At 38.4% G+C, this 20,266-nt stretch overlaps 1 long non-coding RNA gene across 1 annotated transcript; it reads right to left on the reverse strand.

Moving 5' to 3' along the window:
• Positions 1-7: 7 nt before the first annotated feature.
• Positions 8-19,014, reverse strand: LOC131968770 (uncharacterized). Its single transcript, XR_009394061.1, has 3 exons — positions 18,669-19,014; positions 18,172-18,319; positions 8-120 (listed from the first exon to the last, which is right to left on the reverse strand). It is a non-coding gene; the product is annotated as an uncharacterized LOC131968770 (long non-coding RNA).
• Between the last annotated feature and the right edge of the window lie 1,252 nt (positions 19,015-20,266).

Genomic DNA, 20,266 nt, shown 5'->3' on the forward strand with positions numbered 1-20,266 from the left:
CATTGTCCCCGTCCAGCCCATCTTCTGGGCTACCGTTGGCGCTCCACTCGTTGGACGCAATGGTGGCGGCTCCCCCTGGGCCCGACCCCGAGCCCCAAAATCAAAGGATCTGTAGGAGACCTGTGGAACAAAGACACAAGTTACTCAGCTGTCAAAATTCTTTAGCAAATATATATTTTTAAGTGCTTTCTGGATGTTTCCATTTCTCAAATAGGGAAAATGTATTTTATTTGAATTTTTTCAGCAGTGGAAGCAGTATTTAGACCCCTTACTTAAGTAAAAGTACTAATACCACACTGCGAAATGACTCCACTACAAGTAAAAGTCCTGCATTAGAAACTTCCTGAGGTAAAAGTACAAATGTATGAGCACCAAAATGTACTTAGGGTATTAAAAGGAAAAGTACTCGTTAGGATGAATGACCCCACTCAGACTTATTTATACAGACCAAATATATTATTGTATTATTATTTTTGATCCATTTATAATTTTATGTAGTTTCATTTATTAAAAAAATATTCATGATTTTATGTTAAATCTTGACCTGAAAAGTAACTGAAGTTGGCATCTAAATGTAGTGGAGTAAAAAGTACAATGTTTGCCTCCAAAATGTAGTGAAGGAGAAGTATGAAGTTACAAATGTAGAAAAACTCAAGTAACTTACAAGTACATCAAAAGTGTACTTAAGTACAGTACTTGAGTAAATGTACTTAGTACTTACATTCCAACACTGATTTCTTTGTATTTGCATTTTATTGTTTAAAGCATTTAAACAGCACAAAAAGCAAAGGAAACAGATCAGGTCATGAAATATGATTGAGAAACTAATATTTTCAAAAATATTCAGGCAGCACATGAATGCAGCAAAAGCACCTTATCTGATTATTTTTATATCTGCCCTGTAACTCAGATCCACTCCAAAATTTAACAGGTTTTTCCTGGACTCAAGCTACACCCTGTCAAGTTTCATTAAAATCAGGATATCAGTTTTTTGGTTATCTTGCAAACTGCACCAAAAATATAACCTTGTTAGTGGAGATAATAACACGTAGCTCAGCCTTTTCCACTGAGAATTAAAGGTGAGTTAATGTTAGTGAAGGAGAGTTAAAAGATAAAGGATTCTTTCTTATTATAAACAGATCTCATGATATATATAGCCAAGTTTACATACTATAGACTCTGTTGTGGTCTAATAGCATTTATAACACATCAGTGAGCAACACTGTTGCAATTTGTGTTATCTTTGTGTTCTTTTCTTATTCTATGTTTTAACTGCATTCTCAATTGTTGTATGTTTTTAATGAAATTCTGTATCTTTACGGTGAGCCGAAGGCAAATTTCCACCATGGTGGATAATAAAGATTTATTGTATTGTATTGTATTATTGTATTTTATAACAATGAACCTGAACACTGTGAGTCATTCCAACACACATGATCCTGGTGGTATAAATACTCCACATTAGTGCATCAAATCTGTATTCATCCGCAGCTGAAAATAGTCCCCAAAAAATGCACTTTTTTCTCTTTGAGAAGCTAAAAACTACAGTACCCAGCTGACTTATTTAAGAATGAAACTTTATATCTGTGACCCACTTCTAAGGATTTATGTTCTGAGTGGGAATTAATGGGCTTGTGTCTAAGTGCCACAGGAAAGTTTGAAAAGTCAGAAAGAATTGAGAGACGTTGTTGGTTTCGTTCTGTTTATTGGATTTGCTGCCAACAGTAAAAATCACCAGCCTTATCCTTTAATACATACATTGTTTATATGATGGGAAACATTCGCCACCAAGTAATAATCCTGCTTAATCAGCCTTAATTTACAGGGATTGGCTAGATTAATCGAAGTGGGGTTGAATGAGGTGCTTGTCTATAGCCAGTGTGTTAACTACGAGGTTCAAATATCACGATTCGATTTCAATATAGCCTGCCGTCAGACTTCCCTGTTTGAGTTTACAGAGAGAATGAACTCTTTACCTCTGTTCTCCTAAAAGCCACCAGACTCCATTGACAAAAACAGTGACTCTGTGTATTCTACTTTGCAGAACATGGTAGCTGCTGGTCTCCCACTGCCTCGATCGGTCAGTTTGTTGGTGTTATTTTGTGATTTTGGTGTTTTAAAGGATTGTTCAGATTCACAATGGAGTGTAGTGGCTTTGATGAGAGCACAGAGCGGCTTCAGTTCCCTCCATGTGAACCTAAACAGGACTGAACGAAGACACAGTAAAGCGGCGAAAATATTCTAAATATAACACCAGCGAACAGGTCAGCACACTGAGCCTATTATTAGTTTCCTTTTTGTAAATATCAGCTGAGTTGTTAGCTTTTTAAAACATACCTAAACTAAAAATGCCCAGTCACTTGAAGCTTCAACACATATCTTAATTGTTTCTTTAGATGCAAACGACCCCTTTTCATTTCAGTCCCATGTGCCAGTAAATCTAGTCAGTCGGCTCCACGTTTTGGTATTTAATGACTGGCGACAACAAGTAAATATGACGAGGGGGTAGATTTTTTTGTTTATATGAGTGATTGTGTTGGTGAAACTCCAGATTATGTTGAAAAGCATCTTTCAAGAATTATAGTCATATAACAATTAAAATGAAGCCTTTTCCAAATGTCCAAGACTTTGTATGAACACTAGAATATATGATACAACATGGCAGATTTTAATTTATTTTAGTAAAATTAAGGAGAACATGGGGAAGAAATTTGCTAATATCTGATTCGATTAAAACCTAATTAACAGCTTCCTAGTGAACTTTATCTATATGTGTATGAAGTTTCTCTCCGATTGTTTTCTTAGGAATCTATAGTGAGTTATTTGTGTGACTGTAGAGGAGCCGGAGCTGTGTGAGTTTGTGTAAAGCTTAATGAGACTCGAAGAAGGAAAGTCGTTTATCTATAGGTCACTGCTTTGGCTTTTCTTTGACATTTTCTTTATTGCACTCATTAAATTTGTATGAATAAACAATGCTAACCGTAATTATTACTATAATTTCCTCGATTTTATGTCTCTAACATGGCCAAATGAATTCCAAAAGGATATTCCATAAAACGAAGTTTAAAGACCTCACTAATCAGCGCTGGCCTCAAAGAATTCTTGTGGTCTGGGAACTGTGTCCCACTGTGGTTGGCTCATGGCTGACTGCAGGCAAAGATCTTAAGTATTTTTCAAGCTGCCTCTTCAGCATCGTATTGTTTCTGAAACTGAAGTCTATGAGGTAACCACGATCCTCCCAGGATGCTTGTGTTTCTGCTTTAGCATTTCTGCAGATGCTGACAAAAATAAAATGTAATGGATAAACACAGAGAGTTAAAATGTATATGGACATTTAGAGCTTTTATATGAGAGAATGTGTTATATTATCTGTTTTCTGCTGGTTTTCTCCTTGTTATAAGGCAGGTTCGACCTCTTTTATGAGGCTTTGCACAGTTAGGGAGTCAAATATTAACAGTATGGTTCCTGTATCTCACTGCGATACTGTATTCTCGCTTTATCTGGAAAAATAATATCAAAACGTATGAAAATGTCTTTGCAAATCAATGAAGCCGTTGTTCTCAAGACTGTAAAACAGTAGAGCTGACTGATTTATCCATCAACAGATATTATCGGCCAATAGTGACCAACCACAGGCAGATCTGTATCTGTCATTATCAATGAATATGTTGTCCGAAATTCACAGATTTTTATTTTTTTAACACAAAATATAATTTCTAAGGCCATTTAGAAATGGTATAAACAGATTATTAATTTTATATTCATTCTTTATTTAAATGGTCAGAGCGTATCATACTGATGTTTATTGACAGTTTTTTTATTTTTAATTCTTAGTGTTAATTTCTAGAATTAATTGACAGTGTAATGCATTGCTTATATACTCAATAATGTTAACTATTCTTTAACCGTCTGCACCCCCAAAGTATGTTTTTATTAAAATAACACAAAAATACAGTTTATTGTAGAGAGAAACTGTAAAAACAGGCTTTATCGTCAGAATTGGAACTTTCGGACAGTCCTTAAATGGATCATATGTTAATACGTCCAAAATTGGTGCACAATTTATATAGAAAATTCTATTTTTTTATTCTAGTTAAAAGTAATTCAGCATATAAGCCTCCATACCGTCCAAAATCTGTCACTATCTGTCGAAAATATAGATTCTTGAGTTTATAGATCGATAATTCAACCTTTTCCTCATACAAGGGGAGCTCAGCTGATATCTTACTCACACAACCTTCTACAGTGCAGAACCTGTTCAGGATTATGTGGGTTATGGGCATTACTTTTCATAGGTATAACAGTGAAGAGCAACCTTCATAATTACACCAAAACTGTTCAGCCAAGAAGTTGTTTTATTTTATCTGAATATAATCACGTCGACAGTAACAGTCCTGAAATCTCCTTTGCTTTCTCTGTTCTGTTTATCTCAGTATTTAGAAAGATTCGTACTTCATAGTTGCTGCTAGAACCACAAACTGATGAAAGAGCAGAGGTGGAGGATTAGTGATGCTTCCTTTCTCCTCCCATCATCATATAACAGGAATTACGGAGGATCAAAGGCGAGTAGGTCCGTCATACACTGAGCCCGCACTGATATTCCACCACACGCCACATACAACTGGAAATTTATGGACGTCACTGAACCCAAACGAGAGTTTGACAAATATCCACAAGTCGAGCAGCTAATTTTAGCTGAGAGGGTATTGGTTATGGCGGACTCTTTGCAACAGGGTCACGGTGTTAAAACTCAACACTGAAACTAAGCACTCGTCAGCAGCTCAAATGATCCATGTCAGTCCTCACAGATCACACGGCTGGACGACTGCTAACAACATACGACTCCAGTTAGAGTTGAATCAGAATCTGGACTTGTACTAAATGAAAATCAGCGCCCGAAACACAACAACAAAAACATACACTGCAAAAAAGGTGTGTCTAAAAACAAGATAAAAACACTAAATCTGAGGGAAATTATCTTGCTGCACGGACAGATAATTTCACTTGACAAGATTTCTTGAAATAAGCATGTTGAACGCTTAAAATAAGAAATTAACTCTTAAAACAAGATAAATAATGCTTTAATTTATCTTGTTTTAAGAGTTAATTTCTTATTTTAAGTGTACAACATGCTTATTTCTAGATTTAATAATCTTCCTTTAAGAAATCTTGTCAAGTGAAATTATCTGTCCATGCAGCAAGATAATTTCCCTCAGTTTTAGTGTTTTTATCCTGTTTTTAGACATACCTTTTTTGCAGTGCAGAGCAATGTGGATGTGCAAGGAAATAAATCAATAAATAGAATTTGAGCTGCAACGATTTGTCAATTTGTCCTTCAACAAAATAATAAAGAAATGCAAGAAATCCTCTCCTTCCAGCTTCTAGAATGTGGATTTTCTTTTTTTTGTCTTGTATTATATTAAACTGAATATTGAGTTTGTAAGCTGAAGTAGGGCTTCAACTACTGATCAGAATCAGACTGTAGTTTATTGGAAAGTATTTTTACATACAAGGTATTTAATTCGGTGTATACTGCAGGTGCCTAGATAGGAAATATAAATACAGAATAAAAAAATATTATTTACAATGTACAATGTGTAACGGTTTAAAATGAAAATAGGTTGGCAGGAATTTGCAGGAAAATATTCTAGTGGATGTGCAAAGGTTCAAAGTATTAAGAATAAAAATAATACACAGTGTACGGAGATAATAGTCCAAAAAGATTTGCATTGAAGTAACTGATATATTTATAGTGTCTTTGTTGTTTGTACATGTCTTATCGGGGTTTTTTTTTTATTATCTGTGGTTTTACTCTGTACTTGAGCCGCTGCAACATCTGAATTTCCCAATGGGGATGAATAAAGGAATATCATATCTTATTTTAGACAGATGTGAAGGTTGGAAACAATTTTTCCTTGAGTCAAGATGTCAGATTGCAGCCAATCACCTTCTCCACAAAGTGAAATGGTACACTGCCCTTTTCCCTCAGCTGTGGCAGCAGCGTATCATTGGCAATTAGTCTTCAGATTATTTTCTTGATCAATGGATAAATTGCCCCCCCAAAAAATACAGAAATTGATGAAAAATGTCAGTTAAAATGTTCAAAATTTCAAGATAAAGTCTTCAAATTTCTTCGTTTGTGCCAATTAGTTCTAATAACCCCAAAATATTCTGTTTACTATCATGCACAACAAAGAAGAGCACTAAATCTTCACATTTGAGGAGTTGGAAGTGACAAATAATTGTAATTTTTGCTTGAGAAGTGCCTAAAACAATTATTCAATTATCAAAATTGCTGCAAAATATTTTTTAACTAATAGCCCAAGTTAAAATATGTCACGTAAAAAACTGCTGACAATTAAATGTTTAAATAGCTAAATTTCCAGCAGCATGACATGACATTAGCAGTAATGATTTTACTTGTTGGTAAAACACAAAGGGCTACTAACATTAACACTAGTGTAACCTTAAGATACACTCTTCTCTCTCAGCCTCGAGTGCAGCAGATGCACTTTGTGTGCTCTGGTGTGAAAACGTCTTTCAGGTAAAGTATTTCATTAATGAACCTACAGGTGCTGCTTCAGAGGAGCTGGGGCAATAATCAGACACTGGTGGCACAGAGAGGAGAGGAAGGAGCGAGGGGGGGGGGGGGACGCTGTATTGTTTATCTCCAATTATAGCAGAGAAAACACTGCAAACCTCCTCCACACTGCGAGCTGTGAAGAGCAGCGAGCGGCGTTCAGGGCAACACGCAGATCTGACGACCTCGCCGGAGCTCCGAGTGCTCGCAGGAGTGCGTTCAAGTGAGGTGCTGCGAAAAGAGAGGCTCTTCACCGAGAGAGGGGCCTGAATTCCAGACATGTCCTTATTAAGAAAGGGCTGCGAGTGCTCACTGTTTCTCCTCCTGCCTCCCTTGTGTCAACCCAACGCCCTCCCTCCCTCCCTCCTCCGCCACCCCCCCACCTCCACCCAGCGCTCAGAACGTCTCTACCCAAATAAGGACAGGAGACCAGGGGATGCGTGTATGGGAGGAGTGGGTGGTGGGTTGGTTGGTTGGTTGGTTGGAGAGCAGAGGGGGGAAAGGGGGTGTGTATGTGGGGTGGGGGTGTTGTCCAATTTAGGCGTCCACTTTGGGGTCTGGAAAACAGTGGGATTGTTCCAGCTGGAATGCAACATCAGCAGTGAACACGCTCAGAGCTCAGACTAGAGGCAGGGCATTGTCAGTGGAGCCGTTTTTCAATACATCCTCTGGTGGAGTCACAGGATTTTGAATCTGGACAATAGTCGTGACTTCATGATTAAAGTGAGCAGTAAATAAACTCTCAGGGACAGTTTTATGGCACCAAATGCTAGTTTGACTCCAGAGGGAGACTTTTGGGGATTCGAGTTCGGCGACGCAATTTACTGCCGGCACGTCGTTTGAGAAGAAAAGCTGCTGTAATGAACATGTTGGTTGCATTAGAACAGCTGTTAGAAACACACTGTGTTGTCTCTTTGCGTCAAGTTTGGGTGAGAACCTCCACACAACGCCGTAGGGCGGGCGATGCAATGATATACATCGTCACAACAATATAAAAAGGCCTCTCGTGAATCATTTTTCTAATAGTTTCTTTCGCAGTGTTGAAAAACCAGGAGCCAAACTGCATTACGGCAATATTTACGTCTTTTGGACAACACTTAACGTTCTTATCCTTGTACGTTTGATCAAAGCTTGAGAAAGGGCAACAAAATACAAATAAGAGAGAAGTTCAATCCACAGCCATATCGCCCAGCCCTAAAACATATACTGCAGATTAACATAAACAAAAAGACATTAACTGAAAACTTGAAATACAAACAATTAATTGATTAATGGATAATAAATCTGCAGCCGTTTTGATAATCTATTAATCAGTCAACTCATTTTTTTAAGCTTCTCTACTTTGAAGGTTTGCTGCTTCTTTCTGTTTATGTGATTATAAAAGGAATATCTTTAAAGAAAGAAAAAAACTAAAAACATTGTTGGGTGTTGGTAAATTTAATCGACAGATCTGCAAAACTGAGTTTCCGCACAAAGAATTGTTCAAAGCACCTCTTTAAATCTTGTGTTTACCAGCAATGCGCTCATAAGTTGCTTGGAAATGAGTCATTTTGCACAAGAAGTACAGAAATGACTAATCAACTAAAGAAATCTCAGTCAACTAAGAGAACCAGTTAGTCCACCAATCAATTAAAAAGGGGGGCAGCCCCACAAATAAGTTAATTATTCATGATAATTAAGATAATCTCAATATTAATAGACATTTGTCAGCTGCAGGCCTCATCCAAAGCACAAACCTGTGTGTGAGACTCCAGATGGGAGGGTTTATTGAAGGATCTCGCCTGAATGACACACTGCTCTCATATTTAACACAAAAATCAGGGACACACCTCCCCTCCTGCTCTCTGGGAGTCGGGCCACGAGAGCAACATGCTACAGAATTCCAATGTGCAGCAGGAATAACGACGCACAGCTCCGTTCATTCAAACAGCACCATTCATGCACCACAATCCCGCTCCCTATTTTCCCAGCGCTGAGCGGAGCGATCACATTGCAGTCTGTTTTCAGCAATCGGCTTATCTCTGCTCCGACTCCGTCTATGAACCAACCAGAGTTTATTGGCACCGCACCGAGTTTCCTTTTTTTTCTCCCTCTCCTTCTTCCTAGACAGGATTGTGTGCGGTGAAATGTCCCAATGAATTCCAGTAATTCTACTGAGTCACTGCGAGGCTGTCGGGTCACATGGAGGAAAGCTCTCGGTATAACCTAAATCAGGAAAGGGATTCCATCGCAGGCATTTGTTTAAGTGTGGCACAGAGTGTAGGAAATCCCTTACAAACACCTACAGGCAGGAAAACAAACAGAGCCTGTGTGTTTCACTAATGACAGTGAGACATTCAGGAGTCCACACAATAACACATTCACCCAGAGAGAGAGGATTTTTTTTTTCACACTGCCAGTTTTTATTCCTCAATTTTATCTTCCACTGAACATGAGATCATCTCAGATGGACCAACCAGATGGGTTTCTCCTTACGCAGTGGAATTCAAAAACTACAGTGGGGCAAGACCTTGAGTCCAAATTACTCTGTCATGTCTCATGATTTTTATGGCCTGATGGCAACGTCTCTTCTGCAGTCGTCTGGTGAGAAAAGAAGACTTCCTCCCGACGTCTAAGACCAAACAGGAAGGATCATAGAAATATAAATGAGACTAAACATCCCACCGTGAGCGCCATGCGAGCCCATTGAGCTACAGTACCAATACAAAAACAACAGTGTGTGTACAGTAAGTGATTTGTAAGTTTTATGCCTCTGCTGTTAATTTCCAACTCACATTTTTTTATTTCATTCTGAAGTGTTTCCTAACGCCAACTGTGGTTTCTCAAAGCAGCAGAGTTTCAACAGAAAATCCTCCTCGTGAGCAAAACAACAGACAGAGAAACTTTTATTTTAATGATGTCAAGACAGCCTGCATAAAAAAAACATGACCTTTTTGATGTTACTTGTTAAAGTGCAGTAAATACCAACAGGCTGCACAACAAACAAACAGAAACAGAAAAGTTTGTTCAGGAAAACGTTTCTGCACTCAACTCAATGGGACAACGCTGGAGCAACCAAGGACATCAACTAACAAGACAGGCTGTTCTCATTTACTGTTCTTACTTATACCTATGAAAAGTAATTTTGTATATAACCCACATGATGGTGAGCTAAGAGCCGCAGCTTATTATAACCATAGACTGTATATAAATAATGGACGTAGTGACCCTGACATCACCCATTGGTTTGTGGCCTGTTGAAAGCATCGAGTTCATCGTTACACTCATCGCCATCTTGCGTCGCCATCTTGTTCCTGATACGAGGAGCAGACCATATTTGGACTGTGGAGGAGCGAGAGGGATCTGATCACTGACTACAGCCTCTCTACACCTCAACCTGACTGAGAGAAGCTGCTGCTAATTCATATAAGCATTAAGTGGAGCATTAATTGGAATGTTAGTTTTAGCTAGCAAAAAACTAAAACAAAATGTTCGTTACTTACCAAAGAAAAATTAACAGCAACTCCTTGGAGTGTCTGTTCGTCCAACCAAACGCTGAACAAGACATTATTTTTTAACAAAACGTTCAAATAAACTGTCAAGTGAACATACAGTGTGAAAGGGTCAAAGTTATGAGACCAAACCGATAAACATCTTTTTTATATCTATATAACGTTATAGATCATTTTATTGACACGTTGCCGTGGATACGCATTGCTCTGCTTCTCTTCTGATGACAGCTCGCCTTGTTAGTGACCTGTCAATCAAAGGTAGCCACGCCCCAAATCATACGATTCTTTATCTTCTGTTTTCTTCTAAATGGGGCAATTATTAGAACTATTAACATCAAATTGTCTTGAAGAAGATTTTTTTACTAGCCATTGAGACCGTAGTGTTTTATTCAGTAGAATGCAGCTGAAGGTACTTCCTGGTTTGCCTCCATGCTCAGACCCGGAGGTGGCCGCCTGATGATAACCCATATTGACGTTTGCTGTGAGGCGACCTCTAGTGGCCGTAGTATTTATGACGGGATCAAAGGAGGAGGTCTGGTGATTAAGTATAAAGAGCGAGAAAGTCCGTGAAGTGAGGGTGTCAGGGTGGATAGATGGGTCAAAAAACAGAAGCAGGGCTCTTGTTCCTTGTTAAATAAAAAATAGTCAACGTTGTTATTTTCTTTTGGCACGTATCTGCATCACGTTCTAAGTCATCTATGTAGCTACGTCGTGTATTTCTTTACGGAAGTAGTCATTTTAACCAAAACGCAGATTTTTTTTCTAAACTTGGCCAACTAGTTTTGCTGCCATAAGCAAACCAAGTAGTTCAGTTTCACAACATTAACAATGTGTTCAAAAGAGCAACTGTGCGACTGTTTGACAACATTAAATATAACGGATAAATTGTGAAAGGTATTGTTAGCCAGTTAAAGGAAAGCAGAAGGAGATTATTCTTTAGAGAACTTGATTTTAGACGTTATATTTTGTGGTTATGGCTGATTGGCAATACTTTGGTAGGATCAGCAAAGAGAAAAAAGTCAAAAGGTGACAGAAGAACAAGAGAAAAGCAAAAAGGCACAGTGATAGAGCACAAGCAAAACACAAGTCAACCTTACTTGTTTATTCAACAGGCGAAGACAATTTTGGGATTTAAAATTATACTAAAGTTTTTCTTACTCCTAGACTGGTTTGTAATATGTCTTTTTTATGTATGCAATACATGGTTTTTACATCAATACACGTTTTTAAGTTGGCAACTAAAACAAAGTTTACTTCATTTTACCAGTATACTATTACAGTTGTTAATCTTACATTGCCACAAATAGGTTGCTGCATTATAACAGCTGTTTAAAATAATAATAATAATAATAATTATAATAATAATAATAATAATAATAATTATAATAATATTGCGCCTTTCTTTCACTGAGTTCCAAAACGAATGCCAACACTTTGACAGAGTCTTTAAGACACAAGGCGGTTGTGCGCATTGAAACAAGACCACTTTTGTCCACAGGGGGCGCCAAAATCAACATAAAATGAAAAGTTTCTTGTTGTTATTTTTAAATATAAAAATGCTGATTACAGGTTTAAGATTTAAGATGAAAAGTATGAAAAAAACAAATCAGTTCTGTTTCCAGTGTTGATTCATACAAATTCACACACAAACACTACATGAAAATCAGCCTGTCAGTAAATCTGTAAACCCCCGTTATCGTGACTTAATTCATCTGACTCATGTCCCAGAGCAGATTGTTAACAGATTCCCTTCAAGTCTGTCTCTTCCACCATCGAGCCATCGAGTCTGTTGTTTCAGTCTCGCCATCACATGCCTATTGGCATAATGTATGTACCCCCGTCTGTTTGTTAACCAGTACACTACAGGATTTGTTCCTGTCTTTAAGAAATGCAGCCTTTGTTAAGCTGCTGCTCGACTTGGGACACTTGTTGGCAAAGAACGGACCCCTGCTGGCAGCCGAAAGCCCCCCTGCTTAGCTGAGAGTTAAACACACCTCCAGCAAACTTAACATTTAATACACAGTAACAAATCTGCAGCCTGAAACTGCTCGGCACGTCTTGTTAATGTTGAGGGGCGCTCACAGATGTCACAGCGAGACCCCCCTCACACACACCAACAGCCACACAAACACACTCTTGACAGGGGAAACAACAGGACTTGGTGGCAGAAGGAGCAGCTGCTCTCTAAGGTCAGATTACAGATAAAGAAAACATTTTAGGTTCCAGGCCAGGAAAGCTGCTCTCCGACAAGAACTGGAGACGCTGCCTTATTCCTCCTGACCAACAGAAACGCACACAGACGCATTCGCAGCAGAGGCATACGTTTAATCGTAACTCTGCTTCGAGGAAATGAAAGGTGATGAGCTGGCTTAAGTGTCGGGCCTGTGTGCTTCTTCAGACTCATGAAAGCCTCATCTCCCCGAAAAAAATCAGAGTCACCACCCTCCCCTCTCCCTCCTGTGTCTGTGTTTGGCCCTAATAAATTCTCTCCAGCTCCTCCAATAACTTCCTCCTACTTCCTATCTGGCACGGCGCTCAGGAAACAATCAGAGCTGAGAGTGAGAGGAGGGCTGGACAGCCAACAGCTCACACGGCAAGAAGCTCAGAAAGAGAGGCACAGGGAATAGTTGAGCACACACACACACACACACACATGAACACACACCACATGCTCCCCTTGTCAAGTCAAACATTTGCAGTTTGATACCAGCTGCATGCCCAAGAAAAACAATAGTGTTCGGATCAACGTCTCTGCACGCAAGAATGAAAATGTGTGAAAGCGATCTGAGTTGGGGAGAAGATTCTTTTAAACATTCATACCATGAAACTCACCGCAGCTGATTCTTATTTGTTGTTTTCTTGTAAACAAATCACACCGCGTGGAAACTGGCTGAGGTAAGGAGAGGTTACTGGTTTCCTAAATGAGTCACTGAGAGACTCAGGCGGATAAATGAGTATCACACGTCGAGCCAGAGCTTGAACATAAGGCCTGATTCATTCATTCATTGTTGTATTTTAACGCCGGATGCTGCTGGCTATGTGGTCTACCTTGAAATTGTCACACTTTCAGAGAACTAAGCCTAAATCCAGCCGAAGAGGGAAAGACTGACACAAAACGAATCGACTGCGCCAGAATGCTTTTCCTTTCTCTTTTTTTTTTACAGCCTGAATCAGCATTTTAATCGGAAATTTTCCAGAGAAAGCAGCAGAGAAGCCATTCTAGCCTGAATTGGTCATTTTGTGGTGAGGGGAGCGGTTTGAAGCCATAATCTGTGAAACCTTTAAGACATGCATAACTTTGCAGTAGAATGCACCAGCCAATAACTCATCTAACCATATAAATTGTGGAACAAGGCATTAAAAGCAGCCATGGCTTTGATCAGGGCCGTATAGAGAGGATTTTTTACAAGGAAAACTATGATTAGACATTAAAAAGTCAACCAGAGAGGAAACTTGTTGCACTGTTGCACATTTAATGTATGTACATACGGTCATAAAGGACTGATGACCCCGAAGACTCATTTACACTCCCGTTAGGTACGAAAATAAATGCATCCATTTCAAACTGCCCACATGCTTTCATAAACGCATTGCAACATGTGGAGAGAGATCAATCTTTCCACTAATATCTCCTAAAAAAGTTCTACCATTTTTAAAATTTCTTCCTCGTGTCCTGGTCGTGTCTCACTTGAATTATCAGCTACACTGCCCCCATGATTTCCAGCGGTACTGCTCCGTTTCTACGTGTCCTTAAGCTTCAGGAAACGTGCACAAATGAAGGTTATGGACATATGGCTTGGTTTGTATTGGTATTGAGCATAGATGAGGATTTAAATGTGCAATATGTCATTTTTCTCTTAATAAAAACTACAACAAACACAGAGAAAAAGCAGTCAGTTTCTCCCAGTAATGATTCCTTTAGTTGTCATTGTTTAGGAGCTGAATTATCCTCATAGTACTCCTTCTCCTCTCCAAAACAAACCAGTAAAACCAGTAAATGTTAAAAATAAGTGTTTCTTGATGCATTTTGGCATGTTGGCTGCTGCTAACGTTTGCTCAGCTTCTTTCTTTGATAACTTAAGATCCAAATGTTCAGAATGTTTTTAACCGGAGCCGAATTATCAGCAGAGGTCTCCTCTTCTCTAAAACTAACGGACCCAGTGACTCAGAATGGTTAAAATGTTGAATAAAGCAGTTTCAAGTTTGAAATCAGTGTTTCTACTATGCTATTTGGCATGCTGGTGGAGGGAGCTACAGCTAATGTCTGTTCTCTGAAAACTTAAGATCCAAACATTGATCACTAAAATCCTTCATCTGGTTAAGATATATAGTTTAAAAACAACCAAGATCGCTGAATTGTAAAAATGTGTCTAAAACTTTGACACGTAGAGGGTTCTTGATTTAAATAAAATTTCTCTGGGTTTTTAAGCTGTTGGAAACATTTGGGATAAATACACACCTCAATAAAATATATAAATTATGTCACATTGCTTTTAGATCTTTTGGAGGCATAAATGTTACATATGATCCTTTTTAAAAATCACCCGAGCACCTGTGTTGTTTTATATTAGGAGCAACCAAAACGAACAACTCTGTGCTGCAGGAGGAGATCATCCCCCAACCCAAAACACTCTGAGCAGAGGGATTAAAGGGGTTTCACATGAGTGCCCTTGGGTCACTGGAGCTCCAGTGTGACACACACACACACACACACACACACACACACACACACACACACACAAACACACACACGCACGTCTCTGAAACAGCAGACAGACTCAGCGAGCCTCATGTTATCTATAATGGAGGCTGGAGGAGCCACAGACGCTGGCACACACACCCTCACAGAGAGTTCTTTTCTCAGCTCTTCCTCTTTCGAGAACATTTATGTGGAACATCACTTCTGACTGTTGGTCGCCAGAGAAAGAACAACTAAAACGTTTAGCAACTTGGGGACAACTGACACAAAGAGTACACTGTTCTAGGCCACTCCCCGGCTCCTCCCCTGAGTGGTCCGAATAGGAGGCCAGAAAGCTTATCTGTTAAAACCTCATGGTTTGGAGCATATGTAAACATGTGCAGTGCATTAACGTGAATATAATGTTGATAAGTTGAGTTAGTGGGAGTGAGGTATATGTTTAAAGTTAAATCTGATTGGTGCTAGAGCATGCAGCACTGAAATAAATAGTAGTAAAGCATAATATGCAGGGTTTGGACATTATTTAAGAATAAAAAGTTTTTCAAGCACTTTTTAAAGCACATTAACCAAAACTTCCAGACTTGTGAAGTATCTTAATCTAAAGAAGTCAACTTATATTTACACTTGTTTATTTTGTTTATTTTACCGGCTGTATATATATATATGAACTTTGATTGTACATTTCAATCATTATTTAATGATTATAGCATAATACATTCTAAATTCCAGAGTAAACAGACAACAAAAAGTGTTTAATTTCAAATATTTCGAGATTTTTGGTGTAAAATAATGATGATGTAGATGACACGACAGATTATGTTAAAAATCAAGCAATTTTCAATGATTATAATCTTAAAATTAAGGATTTTCTAAACTTTCAAGACTTTTTACGCACCCTGAATCTGCTCTTTATCAACACAACTGCACTCTTTAACTGAACTGAACCGCTGCTGGTTAGACTTCATATTGTCCTCCAGATTGTCATTAGTGCCCTTCTGCTGAGAGCTGCAGGCTTTTCTCTAAGGCCCTCTGTGTGCTCACCACGCAGACATAAGTGGTATTTGTTCAGATCTGGGTTGACAGAGGGGCAAGTGTCCACCATTTGGACGAGCACTTCTGGGGATGGTGCTAAAAAGCAACCAGCGTCTGCACAAATGGGCAAAAGCTCATTAGCCGTTCTTCTGTGGGTTTAACACAAACGGGTGAAGCGACTGCTGACAAACGGTCAACAGAGTAAACACTGCAGAGCAAAGAGAGGATGCACCGGAATCAGCGAAAGATCTGAAATACCTCAAGTGTCTCTCCAGTTTCTGATGTGTCTTCAACTCAAAAAGAGAACAGGATAACAGATTTCTTTAACCCTCGTGAAGAGAACACATGCTCATTAACTCTTCCTTCCGATAAACGGCCCGAGGGAACACAGCTGGGGAGTAAAAGGAGAGAAAGCGGCCACTTTAAGGGGATATTACCCTGAGTAATCTAATTGACCTCCATGACATGGGTGAAGTTGTAAAACTTTCCCTGTGCATTTAACTCTCACACAGCGTAAATCCACAACGGCTGAGAAACATAAAGTACGTTCAAGGAGGAGAAGAAAAAAAAAAAGAGAGACCACATTGTACATTGGGAGGCCTGATGCATTCATGCTGCATGAAAACAATGAGGGGGAATCTGTCGGAGCAGCAGAATGCTTAATCCTTTCCAGATTTACCCATCAGCATCAAAATCTATTATTAGGCATCTTGGCGTGTCTCATTTACCAAGGACACATTGTTTGGTCGTGCTGGTTGGTCGTTTCGTCTCAGAACATCATTTCCACATGTTCATAGAAAGTAGTCCTCAAACTGTGGATTTTGCCTCTCAACCATGACCTAACATGACCAACATGGGGGAAAGAAAGCTCAATATCCGATCATCTCCTTCGATTGAAGCTCGAACAAACGGTGCCCGTCTCTGAAAGACTTTCGAAAGTATTTACACTCACAGCCACATGGACGAAAGGCAGAGCTGTGAAAAAAAGGGTTCCCTTGTCTTGTTGCACAGATTTGTTTCCCCTCAAACAAACACACAGACGAAATATTTTTTTAAATGTAGAAAATATGAGATACATTCAAGGAATGTTGCTGCAGTAGAAGCAGACACACAGCAGCCACACAGAGACGTTAACAGGTTATTCTGCTCGCTGTGACCAACCTGATAGACTGCATTCTGTTGTTTAGTCAAACCTGTTGACTGCCACTGATTTAACTCTGCAGCTCATTTCACTCCACAAATGCGAACATGTTTTTTCCCCTCTACATTTCTAATCAGCTAAAACATTTGTCTCTGTCATAATAATTAAAAAAAGAAATGTATCCCTGAGCCTGAGTTAACAGCACAGACACAAGAGAGCAGGTGTAGCCCGAGGTGGCACTCCTATAATTATACAATTAGCTCGCGTACATATCCATGCGTCTCAAATCCTCACCTATGAATTATCTACTTAGTAAGACTTTGCAGCGTGTCATCGCATGCGCTGTTTGTTAGCATGAAACAAAGAAAAGAGATAGATAGATAGATAGATAGATAGATAGATAGATCGATAGATAGATAGATAGATAGATAGATAGATAGATAGATAGAAATTTAAATTTTATATCTCAAAATCTAAATAAAGTCATGATATAAAAAATAAAAAAAATATTAGAAATAAAAAAATTAAAAAATCAGGATACTATTCATGAAAACAAAGAAACAATATGTAGCTATTTTTAAAAAATGTTGTTTTTTTATTTTCTGGAAGCCTGGAGTCTAATGTGTTATGGCTTTCTTCCAAATTGACAAAAATATTTATTTTTAGATTTAATTTTTAATTTAAATTTAATTTCCATGTAGTTTCTTGTGGCCAGCTAATAAATGAATGCAATAAGTTTGTTATATATATATATATATACAAATACTGGCATAATAGCGGTGATGTAACTGTAATTATTTTTGGTATGCATTAGTGTCGTTCCTGTGTAGCGTGCACACTGCCTTTATTTATTTGTTTGTGCATTTGTGAATCTGTTGTTTCAACTTTCTTTACATACTATATATTGTGTTTATGCATTCTTCAGTAAGTCTTTATTGATTTTATTTGAGTTAAAATTTATTTTAGTTGAAATAATATATGAAAAAATGGTTTGTTCAAATGCAAAATGGTTAAATAAAAGGATATTATTGTATAAATAAGTTTCCTCATAAAAACAAAAAAGATATTAAACTGTAGTAAAAAGAAATATAAATATATTTATTAAATTCAAATCCCACCACTGCCAGGCAAAAACTAAAGAGAAAGTTTTTGTTTGTTTTTATCTGAAACATTACTTCGCAGTGTTTAAAGAAAAGCTTCATGCTGACAAATGAAGAACTGCTCTTACCTTTGGGCTGCAGAGCTCCAAACCAGACTGAAGTTGTGTATTCCTCCAAATCGTTTTTGTTTGTGTCTCTCTCTGAGTGCTTGTAGGTAAAACTGTTGAATCCCTCTGGAGGAACGAGGCTGGAAGTGTTGGATGATCCAGGTATGAACTGTGCGAGACACAAAATAACACATATCGGCCACACTTCGCTGCTGTCAAAAAAAGAGACGCTTTGTGTTTCTTTCTTTTTTTCAAATAGTGTGTGTCAGTGAGCGGGACTACCGGTGGAAATATGATTGTACAGAGCCTGTCAAAGATATCCCTGCACACTGGGAAAGTCAAACACAATAGACTATCAATCTGCAAATGTTTTCTTCCCTCCCAACGCAGGGAGCTCCGCGGAAAAATGTAAAAAATGACAATGATCTGAAAACTTCACCGAGACAAGCGGCATGAAAAAACTCTCCCAGAAAAAAAAGCCTCTAAACAGAAAGAGGGAACATTAGTGGAGAACTTACCTTTTTTTAAAAATTCTGGCAGTCAGCTTCTTGTTCTCAGTGAGGGCAGCTGGTCACTTTAGTTAGTTTCTTATAATTTGGCGCCTTGTTGTTTTCCGTAATATTTCTCAGAGGTTTGACAGTATAAGTGGAATGTTAAGTATGACTTTGGTATGAAATCAACGCACTACACTGGAAAACGAAGGGGGAGGGAAAAAAGACTCCAAGGAGGAGCCACTGGTGCGCGTCAATCAACAAGCTCGGGGGGCGGGGACTACAACTGCAGGCTCCGCCCACCCCAAACCCTGCAGACTGAGCTGCAGCTTCCTGTCCCAAAACCAGCTCCAAACCCAGGGGCTCCATGGAGAGAGCTCACCCAATAAACCAAACCTATTTCACATAGTTGAATTATTTACAGTGGATTTAAAGCAACTTTAAACCTCTGAAGTCCAGGAGATTTTTGTTCAAATTTGTCAATTTCCTATACATTTGTTTCTGTCTCTGTTTAGCATCTTTCAGTCTGTCCTTATATCAAATGCATGGCTCCTTTTTCTCGACACAAACTTGGCTATCAGTCAGATTTTTCATTTTATTTCAATTAACAAAGTATAAAGCTGCCAGGAACCAAAAATACAAACAAAAGACACAAGTGTCTATGGAAATGTACCATTTTCTTCCCCATTTATACACACAAAAACAGCAGAATAAATAATAAATAATAAAACTACAAAACAGTCTATTTGCATGTAAATTAAAATAGTAATAGTTTTCATTGTAGAAAGAAAATTCACACTTTAAAAATGGTCTAGAAACATAACTGGCACACTTTGAAAGCTCCTATGATTGCACTTTCAACTGGCTTTCTCAGCTTGTCTACATATCATATATAAATAAAGTTATTACTGTAAATAAATATGTGTATCTTCAATAAATACATGAACTCCAGAGGGTTAACACAGTTCAAAGTCAGTTACTAGGCAAAATATGCAGGGAACTATGTTGAATTTTGCTTTATGGAACCAAATCCAATGAAAATGAGTCAGACTAATTGAAATAAGCCTCTGAAAACTCACTTTATGGACCAGGACTAGTGGTGGAAGAAGTATTAAGATCCCTTACTTCAGTTCACTCTGTAATCCAGGAGGTCACTGGGAAACAGTTTTTGTTGACTCCTTCTTTCTATTTACTTAATCATGCTCCAATTTCTCGGGCACGGACACCAAATCTCTTTTGATAAATCTTTTGTTTTTGGCTAAAAAATTTATCTCGCTGTGGTGATCCCTACAGTCGACATGTGGATATCACAGATTTCTGCTCTTATTCCTCTGGAGAAGTTCACTCATGACCTTAATCACAAATCAGACAAGCTCTGGAGGATCTGGGAACCATTGCATTCCTTTTCACAGAAGCTATAACTCTTCATCTGTCCCTGGAAGATGAGGACTGTCTGCCCTTTCATTTATTTTATGTATTTTCTCTTTGTTTACCTGTCTCCTGTCGTCTTTTTATTTACTTACTTATTTTATGTATAAATAGAAATATATAGCGCATCACTGTTACTCACTGTTAGTTTGGGATGGGACTTCTTTTGTTTTGTTTTGTGCTTTGTTGTCTGTTTT

The sequence above is a fragment of the Centropristis striata genome, chromosome 3 (assembly GCF_030273125.1).
Source record: "Centropristis striata isolate RG_2023a ecotype Rhode Island chromosome 3, C.striata_1.0, whole genome shotgun sequence".
Taxonomy (NCBI): Eukaryota; Metazoa; Chordata; class Actinopteri; order Perciformes; family Serranidae; genus Centropristis; species Centropristis striata.